Source organism: Oncorhynchus gorbuscha, linkage group LG02 (genome assembly GCF_021184085.1).
Source record: "Oncorhynchus gorbuscha isolate QuinsamMale2020 ecotype Even-year linkage group LG02, OgorEven_v1.0, whole genome shotgun sequence".
Taxonomy (NCBI): Eukaryota; Metazoa; Chordata; class Actinopteri; order Salmoniformes; family Salmonidae; genus Oncorhynchus; species Oncorhynchus gorbuscha.
Genome location: NC_060174.1, coordinates 55,782,657 through 55,800,784, shown reverse-complemented (window position 1 = coordinate 55,800,784; position 18,128 = coordinate 55,782,657). Strand labels below are relative to the sequence as shown.

Genomic DNA, 18,128 nt, shown 5'->3' with positions numbered 1-18,128 from the left:
CTCGCAATGAGTCATCGAGCCACGGAGCGGGGGGGGAGGACCGAGCCGGCCTGGAGGATAGGGGACATAGAGAGTCAAAGGATGCAGAGAGGGTGGAGAGGAGGGTTGAGGAGGCAGAATTAGGAGATAGGTTGGAGAAGGTTTGAGCGGAGGGAAGAGATGATAGGATGGAAGAGGAGAGAGTAGCGGGGAGAGAGAGCGAAGGTTGGGACGGCGCGATACCATCCGAGTAGGGGCAGTGTGGGAGGTGTTGGATGAGAGCGAGAGGGAAAAGGATACAAGGTAGTGGTCGGAGACTTGGAGGGGAGTTGCAATGAGGTTAGTGGAAGAACAGCATCTAGTAAAGATGAGGTCGAGCGTATTGCCTGCCTTGTGAGTAGGGGGGAAGGTGAGAGGGTGAGGTCAAAAGAGGAGAGGAGTGGAAAGAAGGAGGCAGAGAGGAATGAGTCAAAGGTAGACGTGGGGAGGTTAAAGTCGCCCAGAACTGTGAGAGGTGAGCCGTCCTCAGGAAAGGAGCTTATCAAGGCATCAAGCTCATTGATGAACTCTCAGAGGGAACTGGAGGGCGATAAATGATAAGGATGTTAAGCTTGAAAGGGCTGGTAACTGTGACAGCATGGAATTCAAAGGAGGCGATAGACAGATGGGTAAGGGGAGAAAGAGAGAATGACCACTTGGGAGAGATGAGGATCCCGGTGCCACCACCCCGCTGACCAGAAGCTCTCGGGGTGTGCGAGAACACGTGGGCGGACGAAGAGAGAGCAGTAGGAGTAGCAGTGTTGTCTGTGATGATCCATGTTTCCGTTAGTGCCAAGAAGTCGAGGGACTGGAGGGAGGCATAGGCTGAGATGAACTCTGCCTTGTTGACCGCAGATCGGCAGTTCCAGAGGCTACCGGAGACCTGGAACTCCACGTGGGTCGTGCGCGCTGGGACCACCAGATTAGGGTGGCCACGGCCACGCGGTGTGGAGCGTTTGTATGGTCTGTGCAGAGAGAGAGAACAGGGATAAACAGACACATAGTTGACAGGCTACAGAAGAGGCTACGCTAATGCAAAGGAGATTGGAATGACAAGTGGACTACACGTCTCGAATGTTCAGAAAGTTAAGCTTACGTAGCAAGAATCTTATTGACTAAAATGATTAAAATGTATAATTGTATCGTCCATTTTCAGGGAAATTAATACATTTTGTGAGGTCAGCAGGACAGTTTGGATGGGAAAGTGACTTGTTCCCTTTTCATAATTGAAGTAATTCTACATGTATAACTCTGTTACTTTCATTGTTAATGTTTTAAGAGCGTTGTTTTCCTCCCTCTGTTTCCAGACTGTTAAAGCACGGGGGGGATTGGGGCAGAAGATGTTGGTGAGCAGGACCCCTCTGTCTCCAGCACCGAGACTAAAGAGAGAGGACAATCCTCAGGTACACTGGAGAAGGAGCTTATGCTTCATTCTGAACTTGGGGTCAAACCTGCATAACAAATACATACCATACTTTTTTGAATGTCAGCCTACAGATAGAACCTTAAAGTTATTAACAGATGACTCTGTAACGGGAGGCAGGCTTTGCCAAAGATGTAGTGTAAACATATAAAGTAATTTATAGATACAGTATACACTACATGAAAGTAGAGTGGCAAGAAAAAGTACGTGAACCCTTTGGAAATACCTGGATTTCTGCATAAATTGGTCATACAATGGTCATACAATTTGATCTGATCTTCATCTAAGTCACAACAATGTACAAACACAGTTTGCTTAAACTAATAACACACAAACAATTATACGTTTATGTCTTTATTGAACACACTGTGTAAACATTCACAGTGCAGGGTGGGAAAAAGTATGTGAATCCTTGGATTTAATAACTGGTTGACCCTCCTTTGGCAGCAATAACTTCAACCAAACGTTTTCTGTAGTTGCAGATCAGACCTGAAAAATGGTCAGGAGGAGTTTTGGACCATTCCTCTTCACAAAATTGTTTCGGTTCAGCAATATTCTTGGGATGTCTGGTGTGAACTGCTCTCCTGAGGTCATGCCACAGCATCTCAATCGGGTTGAGGTCAGGACTCTGACTGGGCCACTCCAGAAGGTGTATATTCTTCTGTTGAAGCCATTCTGTTGTTAATTTACATCTGGGTCGCTGTCCTGTTGCATCACCCAACTTCTATTGAGCTTCAATTGGCAGACAGGTAGTCTAACATTCTCCTACAAAATGTTTTGATGAACTTTGGAATTCATTTTTCCGTCGATGATAGCAAGCTGTCCAAGCCCTGAGGCAGCAAAGCAGCCCCAAACCTCGATGCACCCTCCACCATACTTTACAGTTGGGATGAGGTTTTGATGTAGGTATGCTGTGCCCTTTTTTCTCCACACATAGTGTTGTGTGTTCCTTCCAAACATCTCAACTGTAGTTTACTCTGTCCACAGACTATTTTGCCAGTAGTGCTGTGGAACATCCAGGTGTACTTTTGCAAACTTCAGACATGTAGCAATGTTTTGTTGGACAGCAGTGGCTTCTTCCGTGGTGTCCTCCCATGAACACCATTCTTGTTTAGTGTTTTACATATTGTTGACTCGTCAACAGAGATGTTAGCATGTTCCAGAGATTTCTGTAAGTCTTTAGCTGACACTCTAGGATTCTTCTTAACCTCATTGAGCATTCTGCGCTGTGTTCTTGCAGTCATCTTTGCAGGATGGCCTAGGGAGAGGAGCAACAGTGCTGAACTTTCTCCATTCATATACATTTTGTCTTACCGTGGATTGATGAACATCAAGGCTTTTAGAGATACTTTTGTAACCCTTTCCAGCTTTATGCAAGTCAACAATTCTTAATCTTATGCCTTCTGAGGTCTCTTTTGTTCAAGGCATGATTCACATCAAGCAATGCTTCTTGTGAATAGCAATCTCAGATTTTTTTTGTATTTTTTTATAGGGCAAGGCAAGCTCCAACCAACATCTCCAATCTGTCTCATTGATCGGAATCCAGGTTAGCTGACTCCTGACTCCAATTAGCTTTTGGAGAAGTCATTAGCTGTCACGCCCTGACCATAGAAATCTGTTTATTCTCTATGTTGTTTGGGGCGTGATAGTGACTAGGGTGGGTCATCTAGGTGAATTGTATGTCTATGGTAGCCTGATATGGTTCCCAATCAGAGGCAGCTGTTTATCGTTGTCTCTGATTGGGGATCATATTTAGGTAGCCATTTTACCCATTGTGTTTGTGGGATCCTGTCTACAGTTAGTTGCCTGTGTGCACACCAGTAGCTTCATGTTTTGTTTGTACTTGTTTGGTAAGTTTCAGTTAATATATGTGGATCTCTACTCTTGGTCCAATCATTACGATGAGTGTAACAGAAGATCCCACCAACAACGGACCATGCAGCTTGCCTGGGAGATAATGGCATCCTGGTCTCTGGAGGGGATTAGGGAGAGAACATCCTGGACTTGGGACGACATAATAGCAGGAGAGAAGAGCCCGCCATGGAGGCAGGCGGAAGCAGCGAAAGAGGGACAGTGACGAAGTCGGGGAGGTAGGCCACAGAAACCACAATATTATTTTGGAGGGGTACATGGAGCAGTCGGCAAAGTTGAGGGGTGAGTCAGAGACTGTCGGAGTTATTGGACAAATTGGAGGAAAGTGAACAGAGGGGAGAGTAAGTGACCTTCGAGAAGTTGTTGGACAAATTGGAGGAGAGTGAAGAGAGAGAGCTGTTGGTTTGGCGTGGTATGCGCAGCATTCGCCCTGAGGAGCGTGATAGCTGTCCGATGCCATCTGTGATAGTTCCTCGCACTTGTCCTGAGAAGTGTGTTAAAGTTCTGGTACAATTGATGCCGGCTATACGCACCAGGTTTCCAGTGTGCTTTCACAGCCCAGTACGTCCTGTGTCAGCTCCTCTTACTTGTCGTGCTAAAGTGGGTATCTGTCCAGGGCGGGTTGTGCCGGCTCAGCACTCCTGGTCTCCAGTGCGCCTCCAGGGTCCAGTACCTCCTGCGACGGTCTACGGTTCGGAACCTCCAGCGACGGTCTGCAGTCCAGAGTCTCCTGCGACGATCTACGGTCCTGTTCCTCCGGCGATGATCTACAGTTCGGCGCCGACACACGGTCCGGTGTCTCCAGCAACGACCCACGGTCTGGAGCTTCCGGCGAAGATCCCAGCACCAGAGCCGCCATGGATGATGATGTATCTGCGAGCGGAGTGGGTACTTCGCCCCGCACCGGAGCCACCCCTGACGCCCTGTGTCATCCTTTGTAGATGCCACACCCGGACCCGCCCCTATTGAGTCAGGTTTTGCGGTCGAAGTCCGCACCTTTGGGGGGTGGTACTGTCACGCCCTAACCATAGAGAGCTGTTTAATCTCTATGTTGGTTGGGGCGTGATATTGACTAGGGTGGGTCCTCTAGGTGATTAATGGTTTATGTTGGCCTGGTATGGTTCCCAATCAGAGAGAGCTGTTTATCGTTATCTCTGATTGGGGATCATATTTAGGTAGCCATTTCCTCATTTGTGATTTGTGGGATCTTGTCTACAGTTAGTTGCCTGTGTGCACACCAGTAGCTTCACCTTTCATTTGTGCTTTATTGTTTTGTTTATTGAGTTTCTATTTATTAAAAATATGTGGAACTCTACGCACGATGCGCCCTGGTCCAGTCATTACGAGGAGCGTGAGATTAGCCGAGGGGTTACATTTTCCAAACTACATGTTACGTTCCCCAGTTTGTGTTGTAGTTTGTGTATTTGCATGTGTTTATTTCAGGAAATGGCTTCCTGAAATCCCTCAAGCAGCTGATTGGTCGACTCCATGGCTAAGTGGAGAGCTGACCCCGCCCCCTCGTCAAGACACAGCTGTCTCCAATTATCCATTCCTTCAGAAGATATATAAAAGCCAGTGTTCTGTTCAGGAGGGAGGATTTTGCTGGAGGAGAATTTTGCTGGAAGTAGATTTGCTAGAGTTTTTTGCTGGGAGGTCATTGCAGATATTTTGCTAGAGAGATTTTGCTGGGAGTTCATTGCTGAGAGTTGGTATGTTTTGTGAGTTTGTTGCTCACATAGAGCTTATTTGATGTCCTTTGTTTCTTAGTTTGTTTGTGAAATTGTTTAATATTCTGTTTCATTTGTTCCCAGGGGGAAAGGGAAGGCACCTAGGGAGTGCTTAGGCAAGAGGCCCGCGGGCATACATATACCCGTAGCATATTCGCTGTCTAGGCACACTAGGTAAGACCTGGGTGGACCACCCCCTGTATTTTGGTTAGGGCACCAGGTGGTGCTAAATTAGGTAAGTAGTGGGTTAGGCAGGTAAGATAGGAGAGGGGGGGCTTTGAGATTTACTTTCTTTGCTTTGGTTCCATCCAGTCCCTTTTCCCCATATTACCGTGTAAAGGAATAAAGTCCTTGCAAACGGTACCACATTCTGTCTGTTGTCATCCTTACTCGCACCTACTGTCCATACCTTTTTCACTACACGGAGAGTTTAGTTGTAGCAGGGTGTTGCGTTCCCTCTTCATAGAGGCGTGCGTAACACTACATATATTTTCCAACCTACACTGTGAATATTTAAATAATGTATTCAAAATAGACAAGAAAAATACAAGAATGTGTCTGTTATTAGTTTAACCACACTATGTTTGTCTACTGTTGTGACGTAGATGATCAGACCAAATTTGATGACCAATTCATGCAGAAATCCAGGTAATTCCAAAGGGTTCACATACTTTTTCTTGCCACTGTTATAGATATCTACTCATCGACCATCTCATTCCAAAATCATGGGCATTAATATGGAGTTGGTCCCCCCTTTGATGCTATAACAGCATCTACTCTTCTGGGAAGGCTTTCCTTCTAGATGTTGGAACATTGCTGCAGGGACTTGCTTCCATTCAGCCAAATTCAAATGTATTTATTTATATAGCCCTTCTTACATCAGCTGATATATCAGAGTGCTGTACAGAAACCCAGCCTAAAACCTCAAACAGCAAGCAATGCAGGTGTAGAAGCACGGTGGCTAGGAAAAACTCCCTAGAAAGGCAAAAACCTAGGAAGAAACCTAGAGGGGAACCAGGCTGTGAGGGCTGGCCAGTCCTCTTCTGGCTGTGCCGGGTGGAGATTATAACAGAACATGGCCAAGATGTTCAAATGTTCATAAATGACCAGCATGGTTAAATGATAGTAATCACAGTGTAAAGGTCAGGGTTCCATAGCTGCAGGCAGAACAGTTGAATCTGGAGCAGCAGCACAGCCAGGTGGACTGGGGACAACAAGGAGTCATCATGCTAGGTAGTCCTGAGGCATGGTCCCAGGGCTCAGGTCCTCAGAGAGAGAGGGAGAGAGAGAATTAGAGAGAGCATACTTAAATTCACACAGGACACTGGATAAGACAGGAGAAATACTCCAGATATAACAGACTGACCCTAGCCCCCCGACACAAACTACTGCAGCATAAATACTGGAGGCTGAGACAGGAGGGGTCAGGAGACACTGTGGCCCCGCCACGAGAGCATTAGTGAGGTTGGGTACTGATGTTAGGTGATTAGTAGCTTTCTCCTGGCATCCACCAAATCCAGATTCGTCCGTCGGACTGCCAGATGGTGAAGCGTGATTCATCACTCCAGAGAAGGCGTTTCTACTGCTCTAGAGTCCAATGGCGGCAAGCTTTACACCACTCCAGCCAACGCTTAGCATTGTGCATGGTGATCTTAGGCTTGCGTGTGGCTGCTCAGCCATTGAAACCCATTTCATGAAGCTCCCAACGTTATTGTGCTGACATTGCTTCCATTGGCAGTTTGGAACTCGGTAGTGGGTTTTGCAACCAACGACAGACTATATTTTTACACGCTTCAGCACTTGGCGGTCCAGTTCTGTGACTTTGTGTGGCCTACCATTTCGTTGCTAAGCTGTTGTTGCTCCTAGACGTTTCCACTTCACAATAACAGCACTTACAGTTGACCGGGGCAGCTCTAGCAGGGCAGAAATTTGATGAAGTAGAGAGGTGGCATCCTATGACAGTTACACTTTGAAAGTCACTGTACTCTTCAGTAAGGCAATTCTATGAAGATTGCATGGCTTTGTGCTCAATTTTTTTATTATCTTGTCAGCAAGGGTGTGGCTGAAATAGCCGAATCCACTAATTTGAAGGGATGTCCACATACTTTTTTATATATAGTGTATATGTTCATGTTAGGAATTCTCCTCACAGAAGGCACAATTTATGGAGGGGGTTGTCCTTAATACTCTTATTTTTTCCCCCCAGAAACTTGCCTTCATGGTGTCCCTCGGACTTGTTACCCATGACCGTTTGGAAGGTAAGCACAGCCAGTTTCGCCTGAAGTAAATTCCAGTTCCTACATTCACCCGCATTCCCTAGGAGTGTATACTGCAATGCCTGTATTAATATACTACTCTGTGGTTATAGAAATTCAGAGGAGGAGGCAGGAGCGTAAGCGAAGAACAACGGCCAATCCGGTGTACAGTGGAGCTGTGTTTGAGCCTGAGGTATGGACTTACACTGCTGTTCTTCTACTTATCAAACATTTTTGATAGTGTAACCACACATTATTACAACAGCCGATACACAATGTGTTTCTTATTCAATTGGATGCCAGTGCACGTGCTTTTTAAAATGTGAGCATAATATGCACTGTTTTCAATGTGCATATCTGAATTAATGAAGGTAGGATCTGGCCCTGTGTAGCATATGAATAGCAAATAGGTTTTCTTTTTGAGTGAGTGGCATGATAAACTTGCAGTCAAATCACAGCTGTATTTCTTCTCCCACATACGTGTTCCTATCCACGCTGTGCAGAGGAAGAAGAGTGCAGTGACCTACCTAAACACTCCGATCCACCAGGGCACCAGGAAAAGAGGTCAGTATCCACTCAACAACTGCACATACACCTTCTCCAATGCCCAGGACATATACAGGTCACTGACAAAATAATGGAATCACCAACATAACGTGTCTCAATAGGGCCACCACGAACCGCCAGAACAGCTTCAAAGCACATTGGCATAGATTCTACAAGTGTCTGGAGCTCTATTGGTGGGATGTAACATCATTCTTTCACAGTTCTTCCATAGTTTGTTGTTTTGTTGCTGGTAGTGGAAAATTGGGTTCAATTGGGTTCAATCAGTACCATTGTTCCTCTTGAAACACAGCAAGTTGAGCAGTCTTCATCACTGAAGCTCCTGCCAAACGTGCCCCAACAATCAACTCTCTTTCAATGTCACTGAAATCTCTTCTTCATGGTAGCCAAAGTAATGGGCAAGTGAGCCTGTCCAGCATTTTTATACTTGACCCTAAGCATGGTGGAATGTTAATTGCTTAATTAACTCAGGAACCACACCTGTGTGGAAGCATCTGCTTACTTTGTATCCCTCATTTACTCAAGTGTTTCCTTTATTTTGGCAGTTCCCTGTACATGTTAATATAGATTCCTGAGCTGGCCTATATTTGATGCTTGTATGTTCTAATCTATTCAATGTAAATGGTACGAAATGCTGTGAGTTTCTCTCTCACACACCACACAACTTTTCTGCTGATACCTCTTTGCTTGCTGGCTGAATCCTGCGCAGGGACACTTAAGCATGAAACACACAAGAATCTCACTGTCGATAGACTGCCAATAGGTACGTAATCACAGTGAGAGGCCATTCCTTCTCTTGCTAGATCAAAACTGGTACGAGCTGCGTGCCGTCCTGTTATCTACGAACATGCCTTTTCTACATGTAGAATTGCAATTCTCAGCAGTGGCCAACAACTTGACTTTGAGCGAAACATTCTAAAATGTATTAAATAAGAAATATGTTTTCAGCGATCTGCACACAATACCCTATATTGACAAAACGAAAACAGGTTTTTAGAAATGTTTCAAAAATTTAAAAAACATAAATAACTTATTTACATAAGTATTCAGACCCTTTGCTATGAGACTCGAAATTGAGTTCAGGTGCACCCTGTTTCCGTTGATCTGTGGTAAATTCTGTTGATTGGACATGATCTAAGTAAGGTCCCACAGTTGACAGTGCATGTCAGAGCAAAAACCAAGTAATGAGGTCGGCCATAGAAATTGCCCGTAGACCTCTGAGACAGGATTGTGTCGATGCACATATCTGGGAAAGGGTACCAATAAATTGCTGCAGCATTGAATGTCCCCAAGAACACAGTGGCCTCCATCATTCTTAAATGGAAGCTGGCTGCCTGGCCAAACTGAGCAATTGGGGGAGAAGGGCCTTGATCAGGGAGGCCTTTATGGTAGAGTGGCCAGACGGAAGCCCCTCCTCAGTAAAAGGCACATGACAGCCCGCTTGGAGTTGCCAAAAGGCACTTAAGTGACTCTCAGACCATGAGAAACAAGATTCTCTCATCTGATGAAACCAAGATTAAACTCTTTAGCCTGGAATGCCAAGTGTCACATCTGGAGGAAACCTGGCACCATCCCTACGGTGAAGCATGGTGGTGGCAGCATCATGCTGTGGGCATGTTTTTCAGCGGCAGGGACTGGGAGACTAGTAAGGATCGAGGGAAAGATGAAAAGTAAAGAGATCCTTGAAGAAAACCTGCTCCAGAGCGCTAAGGACCTCAGACTGGGGTGAAGGTTCACCTTTCAACAGGACAATGGGCCTAAGCACACAGCCAAGACAACTCAGGAGTGGCTTCGGGACAAGTCTCTTAATGTCCTGGAGTTGCCCAGCCAGAGCCCGGACATCTCTGGAGAGACCTGGAAATAGCTGTGCAGAGACCTTAGCTAGTTATGTGTGTGTCCCTGCACTTACTGAGAGACTTCTATTCTGACCTCGAAGACTTGATTATAAAGGCCGCTTTTTCTTTATCCCGAGTGGGACTCCTGAGGTTACACACACACACACCACTGACCAAAAAGTTATTTTGTTGGCATTTACGTATGTCCCCATTACCAGGAAAACATTTAATTTACTTGCTATGCTGTTTGGTTGTTCATTTGTTCAGTCGTTTCATTCTGAACCAGGATTTCTAGGGAACACTGTTTGGGTCTTTGCATGTCAAAAAAGTTACATGTCAAATAAGCTTGTTGACCAATCAGGACCTGAATATGACTGTCACATAATAATTTAACGAGTTCATAATTTTTTTTAACATAGTGTAATCAATGTGTAATAACTATCACTTGTATTTCATATGTCACAACGATTTATCGATACGTATGTTACGATGCTGGGAAAGTTGTCTCGCACACCTACAGTGCTGGTCATAAAAAAAGCTAGCTAGCTCATGGATGCAAACAATGTTCTTCCCGAAAAACATAGCAAAACGACAATCTGTTTCAGTAGGTATAGTTAGCTAACAAACTTTATAGCTAGGTGTCATCATCTAAAATGTCCCTAATTTATAAGATAGTTCTTATTTGATTATTAATGGTGGTCGGACCCATCTTTGTGAAGCTAGCCACAATAAGGATTAGCCACAATAGGGGAATTTGCGGTTAGCCTTCAAAATAAAAGTATGTAATGGACAGTGATGCAAATAAATACAAATAGTAGAATTATGCCATTATTAAATAGATCATGCTAAACGAGGTTGGAATGTTGTTTCTATGAAATCAACAAAAGACAGTTAGTTAATATGACAAAAATCTGTTGAAATCACACTGGATTTATTATACTTTAGAATTGCGTTGGGGTCATACTTCTTTCACTGTACAGCCTTACCTATGGATTGTGGATCAATGACATGGGGTATCAGTCTTCTCAGTGACACCCAGAGAACATTAGCATCGTAGCTCTTTTTGCAGTACTCTGAAACTACTGTGAATTGAGCAACATTTATTGTCAACCTATGTGTATTGAACATTATTCCAAAGGATGTTTTGGAGTCTGATAACTCTGAGGAGGACGTTGGGAAAAAATATCTTGGGTATTGAGTAGACTGATATTTCATTGATCCCCAATCCTTAGCTAAAGCTGTACAGTTTAATATGAATGTCAATACACACAATAGGCTGACTGGGGAGGTGATTTCACAGGGTCACAGTCCTGCGATAAGAGCTACAACGCTAATATTTGCGTAAACTCTTCACAGTTGTGTTCTGTGGGTGTCACCGAGTAGACTGATACCCAATTTCATTGCTTCACTTTCCGACCTTGCTTAACATTATCTAGTCTAAATATGGCATGATTCCACCAATTTTAACCTTCTGCATCATTTTCAAAGAGGTACTTTTATTTTGAAGACAAGCCTCAAATTCCACTATCAAATCAAATGTATTTCTATAGCCCTTCGTACATCAGCTGATATCTCAAAGTGCTGTACAGAAACCCAGCCTAAAACCCCAAACAGCAAGCAATGCAGGTGTAGAAGCACAGTGGCTAGGAAAAATTCCCTAGAAAAGCCTAAACCTAGGAAGAAACCTAGAGAGGAACCAGGCTGTGGGGTGGCCAGTCCTCTTCTGGCTGGGCCGGGTGGAGATTATAACAGAACATGGCCAAGATGTTCAAATGTTCATAAATGACCAGCATGGTTAAATAATAATAATCACAGGCAGAACAGTTGAAACTGGAGCAGCAGCACGGCCAGATGGACTAGGGACAGCAAGGAGTCATCATGCCAGGTAGTCCTGAGGCATGGTCCTAGGGCTCAGGTCCTCCGAGAGAGAGAAAGAAAGAGAGAAAGGTAGAATTAGAGAGAGCATACTTAAATTCACACAGGACACCGGATAGGACAGGTGAAGTACTCCAGATATAACAAACTGACCCTAGCCCCCCCGACACATAAACTACTGCAGCATAAATACTGGAGGCTGAGACAGGAGGGGTCAGGAGACACTGTGGCCCCATCCGATGATACCCCCGGACAGCGCCAAACAGGAAGGATATAACCCCACCCACTTTGCCAAAGCACAGCCCCCACACCACTAGAGGGATATCTTCAACCACCAACTTACCATCCTGAGACAAGGCCGAGTATAGCCCACAAAGATCTCCGCCACGGCACAACCCAAGGGGGGGGTCGACCCAGACAGGAAGATCACGTCAGTGACTCAACCCACTCAAGTGACGCACCCCTCCTAGGGACAGCATGAAAGAGCACCAGTAAGCCAGTGACTCAGCCCCTGTAATAGGGTTTGAGGCAGAGAATCCCAGTGGAAACAGGGGAACTGGCCAGGCAGAGACCGCAAGGGCGGTTCGTTGCTCCAGAGCCTTTCCGTTCACCTTCACACTCCTGGGCCAGACTACACTCAATCATATGACCCACTGAAGAGACGAGTCTTCAGTAAATACTTAAAGCTTGAGACCGAGTTTGCGTCTCTCACATGGGTAGGCAGACCATTCCATAAAAATTGAGCTCTATTGGAGAAAGCCCTGCCTCCAGCTGTTTACTTAGAAATTCTAGGGACAATTAGGAGGCATGCGTCTTGTGACCGTAGCGTACGTGTAGGTATGTACAGCAGGACCAAATCAGAGAGCGAGTTAGGAGCAAGCCCAAGTAATACTTTGTAGGTTAGCAGTAAAACCTTGAAATCAGCCCTTGCCTTGACAGGAAGCCAGTGTAGGTAGCACTTGAGTAATATGATCATATTTTTTGGTTCTAGTCAGGATTCTAGCAGCCGTATTTAGCACTAACTGAAGTTTATTTAGTGCTTTATCCGGGTAGTCGGAAAGTAGAGCATTGCAGTAGTCTAACCTAGAAGTAACAAAAGCATGGATTAATTTTTCTGCATCATTTTTGGACAGAAAGTTTCTGATTTTTGCAATGTTACGTAGATGGAAAAAAACTGTCCTTGAAACAGTCTTGATATGTTCGTCAAAAGAGAGATCAGGGTCCAGAGTAACGCAGAGGTCCTTCAGTTTTATTTGAGACGACCGAGGTTAGCTAGCCAGCTATTTGTCGTCCTTAACGTAGGAGACTCTGCTAGCTAGCCAACAGCTAGCCAACGCTAGCCAACGTCTTCTGAATAGAACTCAACAACCCGGTCGCATTCACAGGTAGTATCACATTTTCACTTCATTTCATTACAGTACAACGGTTTGATTTGTTTGATCGTAGCTAGCTACATAGCTAGCTACATAGCCGTCTTTGTATCAAAGATAATTGTGTAGTCTAGAGCGATTTTCTAGGTTAGCTAGCCAGCTATTGTCGTTCTTTTAACGCAACGTAACGTAAACAACACTACTAGCTAGCCAGCTAGCCCCCGAATAGCAGCACTGCTGAAACTATTACACTCAACGGAACGACTTGATTAGTGTAGTGTCAACAACGCACCCACTGCCAGCTAGCCTACTTCAGCAGTACTGTATCATTTTAATCATTTTAGTCAATAAGATTCTTGCTACGTAAGCTTAACTTTCTGAACATTCGAGACGTGTAGTCCACTTGTCATTCCAATCTCCTTTGCATTAGCGTAGCCTCTTCTGTAGCCTGTCAACTATGTGTCTGTCTATCCCTGTTCTCTCCTCTCTGCACAGACCATACAAACGCTCCACACCGCGTGGCCGCGGCCACCCTAATCTGGTGGTCCCAGCGCGCACTTCCCACGTGGAGTTCCAGGTCTCCGGTAGCCTCTGGAACTGCCAATCTGCGGTCAACAAGGCAGAGTTCATCTCAGCCTATGCCTCCCTCCAGTCCCTCGACTTCTTGGCACTGACGGAAACATGGATCACCTCAGACAACACTGCTACTCCTACTGCTCTCTCTTCGTCCGCCCACGTGCTCTCGCACACCCCGAGAGCTTCTGGTCAGCGGGGTGGTGGCACCGGGATCCTCATCTCTCCCAAGTGGTCATTCTCTCTTTCTCCCCTTACCCATCTGTCTATCGCCTCCTTTGAATTCCATGCTGTCACAGTTACCAGCCCTTTCAAGCTTAACATCCTTATCATTTATCACCCTCCAGGTTCCCTCGGAGAGTTCATCAATGAGCTTGATGCCTTGATAAGCTCCTTTCCTGAGGACGGCTCACCTCTCACAGTTCTGGGCGACTTTAACCTCCCCACGTCTACCTTTGACTCTTTCCTCTCTGCCTCCTTCTTTCCACTCCTCTCCTCTTTTGACCTCACCCTCTCACCTTCCCCCCCTACTCACAAGGCAGGCAATACGCTCGACCTCATCTTTACTAGATGCTGTTCTTCCACTAACCTCATTGCAACTCCCCTCCAAGTCTCCGACCACTACCTTGTATCCTTTTCCCTCTCGCTCTCATCCAACACCTCCCACACTGCCCCTACTCGGATGGTATCGCGCCGTCCCAACCTTCGCTCTCTCTCCCCCGCTACTCTCTCCTCTTCCATCCTATCATCTCTTCCCTCCGCTCAAACCTTCTCCAACCTATCTCCTGATTCTGCCTCCTCAACCCTCCTCTCCTCCCTCTCTGCATCATTTGACTCTCTGTCACCTATCCTCCAGGCCGGCTCGGTCCTCCCCTCCCGCTCCGTGGCTCGATGACTCATTGCGAGCTCACAGAACAGGGCTCCGGGCAGCCGAGCGGAAATGGAGGAAAACTCGCCTCCCTGCGGACCTGGCATCCTTTCACTCCCTCCTCTCTACATTTTCCTCCTCTGTCTCTGCTGCTAAAGCCACTTTCTACCACGCTAAATTCCAAGCATCTGCCTCTAACCCTAGGAAGCTCTTTGCCACCTTCTCCTCCCTCCTGAATCCTCCTCCCCCCCCCCTCCTCCCTCTCTGCAGACGACTTCGTCAACCATTTTGAAAAGAAGGTCGACGACATCCGATCCTCGTTTGCTAAGTCAAACGACACCGCTGGTTCTGCTCACACTGCCCTACCCTGTGCTCTGACCTCTTTCTCCCCTCTCTCTCCAGATGAAATCTCGCGTCTTGTGACGGCCGGCCACCCAACAACCTGCCCGCTTGACCCTATCCCCTCCTCTCTTCTCCAGACCATTTCCGGAGACCTTCTCCCTTACCTCACCTCGCTCATCAACTCATCCCTGACCGCTGGCTACGTCCCTTCCGTCTTCAAGAGAGCGAGAGTTGCACCCCTTCTGAAAAAACCTACACTCGATCCCTCCGATGTCAACAATTACAGACCAGTATCCCTTCTTTCTTTTCTCTCCAAAACTCTTGAACGTGCCGTCCTTGGCCAGCTCTCCCGCTATCTCTCTCTGAATGACCTTCTTGATCCAAATCAGTCAGGTTTCAAGACTAGTCATTCAACTGAGACTGCTCTCCTCTGTATCACGGAGGCGCTCCGCACTGCTAAAGCTAACTCTCTCTCCTCTGCTCTCATCCTTCTAGATCTATCGGCTGCCTTCGATACTGTGAACCATCAGATCCTCCTCTCCACCCTCTCCGAGTTGGGCATCTCCGGCGCGGCCCACGCTTGGATTGCGTCCTACCTGACAGGTCGCTCCTACCAGGTGGCGTGGCGAGAATCTGTCTCCTCACCACGCGCTCTCACCACTGGTGTCCCCCAGGGCTCTGTTCTAGGCCCTCTCCTATTCTCGCTATACACCAAGTCACTTGGCTCTGTCATAACCTCACATGGTCTCTCCTATCATTGCTATGCAGACGACGCACAACTAATCTTCTCCTTTCCCCCTTCTGATGACCAGGTGGCGAATCGCATCTCTGCATGTCTGGCAGACATGTGTGGATGACGGATCACCACCTCAAGCTGAACCTCGGCAAGACGGAGCTGCTCTTCCTCCCGGGGAAGGACTGCCTGTTCCATGATCTCGCCATCACGGTTGACAACTCCATTGTGTCCTCCTCCCAGAGCGCTAAGAACCTTGGCGTGATCCTGGACAACACCCTGTCGTTCTCAACCAACATCAAGGCGGTGGCCCGTTCCTGTAGGTTCATGCTCTACAACATCCGCAGAGTACGACCCTGCCTCACACAGGAAGCGGCGCAGGTCCTAATCCAGGCACTTGTCATCTCCCGTCTGGATTACTGCAACTCGCTGTTGGCTGGTCTCCCTGCCTGTGCCATTAAACCCCTTCAACTCATCCAGAACGCCGCAGCCCGTCCGGTGTTCAACCTTCCCAAGTTCTCTCACGTCACCCCGCTCCTCCGCTCTCTCCACTGGCTTCCAGTTGAAGCTCGCATCCGCTACAAGACCATGGTGCTTGCCTACGGAGCTGTGAGGGGAACGGCACCTCAGTACCTCCAGGCTCTGATCAGGCCCTACACCCAAACAAGGGCACTGCGTTCATCCACCTCTGGCCTGCTCGCCTCCCTACCACTGAGGAAGTACAGCTCCCGCTCAGCCCAGTCAAAACTGTTCGCTGCTCTGGCCCCCCAATGGTGGAACAAACTCCCTCACGACGCCAGGACAGCGGAGTCAATCACCACCTTCCGGAGACACCTGAAACCCCACCTCTTTAAGGAATACCTAGGATAGGATAAGTAATCCCTCTCACCCCCCCCCTTTAAGATTTAGATGCACTATTGTAAAGTGACTGTTCCACTGGATGTCATAAGGTGAATGCACCAATTTGTAAGTCGCTCTGGATAAGAGCGTCTGCTAAATGACTTAAATGACTGTACAACCATTAAGATTAATTGTCAGATTCAACAAAAGTTATCTTTGCTTCTTGTGACCTAGAACAAGCATCTCTGTTTTGTCTGAGTTTAAAAGTAGAAAGTTTGCAGCCATCCATTTCCTTATGTCTGAAACACAGGCTTCTAGCGAGTGCAATATTGGGGCTTCACCATGTTTCATTGAAATGTACAGCTGTGTGTCATCCGCATAGCAGTGAAAGTTAACATTATGTTTTTGAATGACATCCCCAAGAGGTAAAATATATAGTGAAAACAATAGTGGTCCTAAAACGGAACCTTGAGGAACACCGAAATGTACAGTTGGTTTGTCAGAGGACAAACCATTCACGGAGACAAACTGATATCTTTCCGACAGATAAGATCTAAACCAGATCAGAACTTGTCCTTGTAGACCAATTTGGGTTTCCAATCTCTCCAAAAGAATGTGGTGATCGATGGTATCAAAAGCAGCACTAAGGTCTAGGAGCACAAGGACAGATGCAGAGCCTCGGTCTGATGCCATTAAAAGGTAATTTAGTTAGCTTTGCGACAGTATCAAAAAGGAATTTCGGATTGTTCTTATTTTCCTCAATTAAGTTGGAAATTTAGGATGATCGAGCAGCAGTAAGGGCTCTTCGATACTGCACGGTACTGTCTTTCCAAGCTAGTCGGAAGACTTCCAGTTTGGTGTGGCGCTATTTCCTTTCCAATTTTCTGGAAGCTTGCTTCAGAGCTCGGGTATTTTCTCTGTACCAGGGAGCTAGTTTTTATGAGAAATGTTTTTAGTTGTTAGGGGTGCAACTACATCTAGGGTATTGCGCAATGTTAAGTTGAGTTCCTCAGTTAGGTGGTAAACTGATTTTTGTCCTCTGATGTCCTTGGGTAGACAGAGGGAGTCTGGAAGGACATCAAGGAATCTTTGTGTTGTCTGCGATTTATAGCACAACTTTTCATGTTCCTTGGTTGGGGTCTGAGCAGATTATTTGTTGCAATTGCAAACGTAATAAAATGGTGGTCCGATAGTCCAGGATTATGAGGAAAAACATTAAGATCCACAACATTTATTCCATGGGACAAAACTAGGTCCAGAGTATGACTGTGACAGTGAGTAGGTCCAGAGACATGTTGGACAAAACCCACTGAATTGATGATGGCTCCGAAAGCCTTTTGGAGTGGGTCTGTGGACTTTTCCATGTGAATACTAGTCACCAAAGACTAGAATATTATCTGCTATGACTACAAGGTGTGATAGGAATTCAGGGAACTCAATGAGGAACGCTGTAATATGGCCCAGGAGGCCTGTAAACAGTAGCTATAAAAAGTGATTGAGAAGGCTGCATAGATTTCATGACTAGAAGCTTCAAATTTCATCTTTTTTTTGTAAATTGACATTTCCTATCGTAAATGTTAGCAACACCTCCGCCTTTGCGGGATGCACGGGGGATATGGTCAGTAGTGTAGCCAGGAGGTGAGGCCTCATTTATAACACAGTAAATTCATCAGGCTTAAGCCATGTTTCAGTCAGGCCAATCACATCAAGATTATGATCAGTGATTAGTTAATTGACTATAATTGCCTTTGAAGTAAGGGATCTAACATTAAGTAGTCATATTTTGAGATGTGAGGTATCGTGATCTCTTTCAATAATGACACGAATGGAGGA

At 46.2% G+C, this 18,128-nt stretch overlaps 1 pseudogene; it reads left to right on the top strand.

The window, feature by feature from the left end:
- Positions 1-18,128, top strand: part of LOC124004906 — a 128,860-nt pseudogene that overhangs the window by 91,700 nt on the left and 19,032 nt on the right.